The sequence below is a fragment of the Rhagoletis pomonella genome, unplaced genomic scaffold (assembly GCF_013731165.1).
Source record: "Rhagoletis pomonella isolate Grant_MI unplaced genomic scaffold, Rhpom_1.0 Rhpom_scaffold_07797, whole genome shotgun sequence".
Taxonomy (NCBI): Eukaryota; Metazoa; Arthropoda; class Insecta; order Diptera; family Tephritidae; genus Rhagoletis; species Rhagoletis pomonella.
In genome coordinates, this window is record NW_023466325.1 from 1 (window position 1) to 7655 (window position 7655).

Genomic DNA, 7655 nt, shown 5'->3' on the forward strand with positions numbered 1-7655 from the left:
AATATACGCTAAAAAGCTACCTACGTACCGAATTTTAAGCAAATCGGACCGTAAATGCGATTTTTTCGAATAGTTCAGTCCCTGGTCCACTTCTCGGAAAAAATGGGTCATATATGCTAATATATGCTAAAAAGCTACTTACGTAATAAATTTTAAGCAAATCGGGATATAATAAGATTTTTTCGAATAGACCGGTCCCTGGTCCACCTACCCGAAAAAAAGAAAAAGCTATTTGTATACAAAATTTCATGAAAATCGGACCAGCCGTTCGCGAGATTACCTGTTACAAAAAAAAAGGGACTTCTCTTTATATAATTAGTATAGATGTGATAATTATGTGTAAAAACTAGGGCTGTGGCATTATTCGATTACTCGAGCAAGTTGGTTAATCAGTTATTCGGTTAATCAATTACTCGAGTAATCAAGATTTTGATTACTCAAAACGATGATTAATCGAGTTACTTGAAATATGATTACTAAAAAAAATTAATTTTGCTCGTTAAAAGAGGTTGCTTTGGAAAATGCTTATTTTCTTTTTTATATTCTGTATATGAAAAAAATATGTATGTATGTATGTATTTCATTTTAATTTTTGAAAACAGATACGTTTTTTTCAAAGTATCAAGGAACTTCAACTGCTTTATATGTATGTATGTAAAGAGTACTTTGAAATGTTGATTACTCATTTTATTCATAATGTTGATTAATCATAAATAGTTTTGTTTTGGGTTAATCAAAATCTTGATTACTCGAGTAACTGAACTTTTGAGTAATCATAATTTCCGATTAATCGAATAATTGATTTATTTACTTTATGATTAATTAAAATTTTGAATAATCAATTAATCGCACAGCCCTAGTAAAAGCTCTTTTCAGCTATTATTTTTCACAAAATAATTTTGCGGATCAGTTTGCTCTGAGCGCTTGTGTTGTTTACCAAGAAAATGCAGCCCTGTTGGTTTTTATTTCTGTATCGCCTCGCGGTGAGTTCTATTTCTTGGTAATTCGGTTTGTGAAATGGTAAACAAATTATTGAAATTTATTTATTTGATGTGTATAAGATTTCATTAATGCATTTTTTTGTATTTTCAGACTATTAATTACAAGCACAGCATCATCAACGGTGATTGCAAGAACTACTGCAATCCCTGCGGTTTTTCCTCTTGGTAAATGCGTTCTGGTCGTGACCAAGGGCATGTCCCAAATCGGCAGGGCATAAGGTTGGTCATTTTAAATTTTATATCTTTGTTCGTCGACATTATAGTCATCATTGCAGGATTTTGTTGCAGAACAAAACGCCCCAAACCACTGCTGTGGTAAATATGTTCCAGCAGAGCTGCCCACCGCCGTCGGTGTAATGATTTCGATAGCTGAACAAACGCCATCTCCTGGGCATTCCCACAGCTTGCCGACACTAGCTATTATATCACGTGTGAATGCAACTGCGGCTTAATTTGGTTATTAACAGTGCAATAGTACCATGTCATTGGCAAAAACACTAAGGGCTGCTGGCAAATATAGGTTGTAAAGTTTTTGGTATCGATGAACTTACTCGAAGAAGACGATGGCCGAAAACATATGATGAAACATCTTCTGGCATGCCTTTGACAATCGTTAAGTCAGACGGACGCTTCACATACGATATTTCACACATGGCTGGAATTCGTTAGCAGACAGAGCACTCATTTAAAAAATATTTATCGTTCAGCAGAACGTGCATGCATATTCGATTCCGATTTTATGGGTCGATTACGGAGGACAACCGAACTTCAGTTGGTTGGCCAGTGGCTGAAATGGTATTACCGATGGCAACTAGCAACTGAAAGCTGGCAACTAAGTTGCTATATTGGCAAGTGCGTTTTTGTGGCTGCCGGGAATTTTTGATTGAGATACTTTATTTCTTTTTTCAACTTTTTGTTTAAATTGTACCACCTTGAACTTTATGAAACTTAATTATAGCTATTCATAATAAAAAACATTTTCATTTCAGTGAAGATGTTGACAAGATGTTGGAGAATCACGGCAGCACAGCCGTATACCTACTCTATGCTCTTACGCGCATATGCTAAATTTCTCGCAAGTGCTTGACAAAGGCAGAAGGCATATCTTCAACATTATAACTTAAAGTAAAAAAGTTTAAGGCATGCAATAAAAGAACCAACAGAACCAAAAAATGTCCTCAAAACTATTAAACATAAAAAATTGCACGAATAAAATTCATAATTTAAAATAAGATATCGCAATTGTTTTTTATATGTACATACATATTTACAAAATGAATTCTTAAAGCACCCACAGTAAGTCCCAAACATATAAATGACTAATAAGAAAAATAATAAATAACAGTAATATGAAAAAGTATGTCGAGGAATCTCTAAATAATAGCGAAACTGTATCTCAATAATAACAAATAGTTTTTAGCAAAAAATACAACCGATTTCAATGCGCATTCAGGTCGTTCTGGTTACGTAGATCCGACTGTCCTCCCTTTTTTTAAATCGTTAAAAAAAATTAATACGTATTCTACAGAAAAAAATCAAGATACTTATTTAAGGATTTTAAGCAAAAATAAATAAAGGAAAACTTGTTCGTGATATCTCGACTAAGGTGTATTCAGGATACAAAAATATGAAGGTAAAACCGTTGAAAGGCAGTCTGTACATTTTTAAAGTTTGGTAACATTACAAAAATGTTTTCAAATTTCCAATCTCACAAATACATTCTCATTATACTTAAGTGTCAAATAAATGAAAATTTCAATATTTTCATCTATTTGTTTTTTGTTTTACCTTTATTTGGCATTTGAGTTGCTCTCAAAATTTCAATTTTATAAAATAGACAAACTTCAAAAAGTAAATGATGGCCGACGAATTGTGCAAGCGGTTTTACCTTTAAATATTTGTATCATGGGTGTTATTGACAACTCAGTGCGGCTCTCTTTTAAGATTTATGTAAAAAAATATAAACAAACGATTAAAATTCATACAAATTTTTTTCAATTTGACTTTATAGGATGGTTCTTCTGAGAGCAATGTCAAATTCAATCACACTTTGTTAAATACATTTTGATCTCTACCAAATAACGTACTTCCTCTGTAAATATTTTATGAAGTGTTACATGTTGATCATTTGATTTAAATAGTTTGTCAAACAATTAATACTATAGTTTGATCGGAGTTAATATATTCTTCAGTAATGAATTATATTATATTAAAACATAAGCTTATGAGAAATTACTTAGTCTTAACATCAGTATTTTATAACGTGTTCCAAAATTCGCTCCGAGTGCGTTCACTATTGATCTTTTGATTCAAATATTGTTTGTCAAGCACTCAGTAGTGAAGTTTGATCGGAGTTTATATATTAATAAGTAATTTTTTATTTTTTTTTTAGATTGGCGCTTACACATATGTTAGTGTTTGGCCGAGCTTCTCCTCCTATTTGTGGCGTGCGCCTTGATGTTGTCACACAAAGCGGAGGGACCTACAGTTTTACGCCGACTCCGAACGGCGATTGTATTTTTATGAGAAGCTGTTTTTCATGGCGAAATACACTCGCAGGTTTGCCATTGCCTGCCGAGGGACGACCGCTGTTAAGAAAAACCTTTTTTCTATATTTTTTGCGATGTTGCTTTGACCAGGGTTTGAACCCAGGCATTGCGGAGTGGAAGCGCGTACTGCTTACCACTACACCACAGCGGCCGAGTAATTAATCATATTAGATTGAAATATAAACGTATAATACGGTAGAAAGTTAGAAATTATTTAGTGTTAATATGCATAATTCGCTCCGTGTTCCAAAATTCGCCCCGAGTGCGTTCACTATTGATCATTTGATTTAAATAATTGTCTCTCAAGCATTCAGTACTATAGTTTGATCGTAAACTATATATTTTTAAGTAATTGATCACATTTTATTAAAATACAAAAGTTTAATAGGGTAGAAAGTTAGAAATAATTTACTGTTAATATACATAATTCGCTCAGTGTTCCAAAATTCGCTCCGAGTGCGTTCACTATTGATCATTTGATTTAAATAATTGTCTCTCAAGCATTCAGTACTATAGTTTGATCGTAAACTATATATTTTTAAGTAATTGATCACATTTTATTAAAATATAAACGTTTAATAGGGTAGAAATTGTGAAATTATTTAGCTTTAGCATGTATAGTCGGCCAGAGACAATTGCAGAAAACTGCAACTACTCGTGAAAACTTACAATAAAAGCAATGTAGATGAAAGTACTAGATATTATTATTAAAACTAGATCCATATATATATATATATTTTACATCATTTATTTTAAGTAAATCGGAATATATTTTTACATATAAAATAGTTTCCATTTAACTCATAAAGTACATATTTCACTACAAATATTTTGAAGATCATTTCGAATTGCAAAAATAGCGCTAATTAGTTGTATTGAAGTATAAAATATTTTATTACGGTCATTTTTATTTATAAAGCGCACAACAATATTTCTCTCGCCATTTATCCGATGTTAAAATTTTTCACCACAATATTTTCCTGCACAGCACCCTGAATGCGGCAAAACAGTTGCTGGCAACCCTCAAGTCCTTTATGGGGACCAAATTAACAGCCACAACAACAAAAACCTTTTCTACTGGTATACTGTGGTTTGCATGCAACTAAATAAAATTTGTTGCCCTTCTACTCTTTCTCTTGACGTTCGGATTGTGTACGTGTAAGAAGCCGATTGTGTACATGTGAAAGGCCGAATATAGTTCGTTTCCCAGGAAAGTGTTTGGCGGGCATAGTGATGCCAGACATTCTCTGTTAAAAATCCCGCGAAAAGGGGGAAAAAATCACTCAATTACCCACAGCTTAAAAATTTATCCCACAAAATTCCCTACGAATTTAAACATATACATGTTTCAGTAGTAAAGAAGTAAAATTCATTTAAAATAATAATAATAATAATTGGCGCTTACACATATGTGCTTCTCCTCCAATTTGTGGCGTGCCCATTGATGTTGTCACACAAAGGGGAGGGACCTACAGTTTTACGCCTACTCCGAATGGCGAGTGTATTTTCATGAGAAGCTGTTTTTCATGGCAGGAATATACTCGGAGGTTTGCCATTGCCTGCCGGCTTCACTTTAATTTTTTTGCTCACTCACTAAGGGCCTAAAAAAATTTTTTGGTGACTTTAAAATTGAAGCACATTCATGTGCTATTAACCATTTCATCAGAGAATTTGTTCCGCTTTTTACATGAAACACCAGTTGTAACTGAAAAGATTCTTTCTTACTCAGCGCTTGAATTGGTTAACGTAAGAAAATTTTCGAAATTGTCCTTATACTTTTTAACAATTATATACCATTTCACTCCACATCACATCTTCAGAAAGATTAATTACGTAAGAATGTCGAATATTCTTAAATTTGGATCAATTATGCAACAATAACTCCACCAAAAGAAAATCCCGTATTTGTTTGAAATGTCCCTTTTTTCCCTTTTAATAATTTTTGTTGCAAAATATCCCTCAAATAGGGAAATTACCCACAATCTGGCATCACTGGGCGGGCACTGGTCTAGATATCAAGCTCGTCGTAGGTATCATATCAAAGACATAAAATTAGAAAAACTCTAGAGATAGATGTCGCCTCGCCAGAAGAAGTTAAAAATATGCACTATATACACTACAGCGGAAATGGATGACACGCCATTTCTTTAAATGAAATAAACTGCTGCTATATGTATGTATGTACATATGTATGTTTATACTAAATGTGAGCAAACAACATTGTGCTTGCATAGTCTTCTGTTCTTTTTCACTGCAAGTGGTATTATTTTAGTATCTATTGCAAAATTTTATACAGACAAGACTAAAAAGAATAAAACAAATTAAAAACAAAACTTTTTAATGTACCACATTTTTATTAATGGACTAAAATTAGAAAATAATATTTCTCAGTCCCATAGAACTTGTTTTGATAACTTTTGATTTTGAAATTTTAGCAAGTCATTATAAACAATTTATGAGATTGAAAATGAAAAGCGTGGGGCGCATGTAATAGGCCTGATTTGAAATTGAAGAGTAATATATGTATGTATGTGGGTATATTAATAACGACCGCTTAAAATCGATCTCAAATTTGTACTTTCGCTGTAGAAATTTTAGGTCAATGTTATGTATGTAGTTTGAATATTGTCAATTAAATCTAGTGCTTTGTATTGCATGCGCCCCAACGCTTTTATCAACTTGCAATGTTGTATGTCCAGACCACTTTGAATGTTGTATGTCCAGACCACCATTTATACTAGCTAAATTTTTTTGTAAGCGAGCGACAAAACAACACTCAACTCGGGTAAAATTTCCTTTTAGCTACCTAAGCAACCCTGTTTGTAGCTGGCAAGAAAATTTGATTAGTTTAACGGGATTTAGATACAAAAACCAATTTAATTGAGTAATTATGCGAGGTATTTGCGCAATTCGTCATTTAAGCGAGTGTTCTTTTGTAACTTTTGATTTTGAAATTTTAGCGAAGTCATTATAAACAATGAATGACATTGAAAATGAAAAGCGTGGGGCGCATGTAATACATTTGAATTGATATGAAAAGTAACATATGTATGTATGTGGGCATATGAATAACGACCGCTTAAAATCGATCTCAAATTTGTACTCTCGCTGTAGAATGTTATGTAGTTTGACTATCGTCAATGAAATCGAATGCTTTGTACTGCATGCGCTCCACGTTTTTCGTTTTCAATGTCATTAATTGTTTGTAATGACTTTTGCTAAAATTTCAAAATCAAAAGTTATCAAAACAAATTCTGTGGGACTGAGAAATATTATTTTCTACTTTTTAGTCCATTTATAAAATCGTTGTATATTAAAAAGTTTTTTTGTTATTATATTTATTTCTGAATATAGAAAGAATTTGCACTATATTGTTGGTGGACATGAAATACTCTACGTTACCCACAAAAAAAACTAAAAAATCCAAAAAAAATTACATATCGCAATTTGGAAGTGAAACCAGAATGGTATTTTCAAATACTTGCATTTGACGTGGCAACAAGAAACATAAATCTTTTATTTAAAACGACCTGATAACCCGAAATGAACCTGCTATCTGTAGTTCATATAATTGGGTTCTGACTGAAGTTACTTAAGTAGGATAGAATCAAATATTTATGGTGCATTTACATGGTGTGAATCTGGTCATAAGCCGTATGAATTTTCCTATAAAATAAGCACCAACTCTATGAAGAAATGAATGGAAGCGATATATATTTTATAATTTTGATTTTATACTTGGTAAGCATTCTTTTGTAAGCAACAACCAAAAAAATTTCATTTTGTGCTAGCTTCGAAACTAGCAGCTTATTTTTGTAACCCTGCAAGGAAACCGCGGACTAGTGAATCGAATTTCTAGTTCCGTACTAGGTCTTTATCGCCAAAAAGGAACTAGTCCGATAGGAACTAGATCCCCACCAGGCCAAAATCTGCGAAAAGTGGTACTTTTAAGAAACTAATTTTTTTCAGTTTTTTCCACCTGAAATCTATATCTAAAGTGACGAATTTAGAAATGGTTCGGAACTATAGAAAAAGCGATGCAGAACGAACTAGATCCTATTTGTCGAATTTAGAACTATTTCGGAACTATCGATAAAGGGATGCA

The 7655-nt window shown here is 32.7% G+C and overlaps 1 long non-coding RNA gene across 2 annotated transcripts; it reads left to right on the forward strand.

The window, feature by feature from the left end:
• Positions 1–936: 936 nt before the first annotated feature.
• LOC118755885 lies at positions 937–2173 on the forward strand. 2 transcript variants are annotated; one of them, XR_004995078.1, is made up of 3 exons: positions 937–1020; positions 1093–1220; positions 1991–2173. It is a non-coding gene; the product is annotated as an uncharacterized LOC118755885 (long non-coding RNA). The 2 variants fall into 2 exon arrangements; XR_004995077.1 differs by lacking the exon at positions 1991–2173 and adding an exon at positions 1277–1752.
• Positions 2174–7655: the final 5482 nt, after the last annotated feature.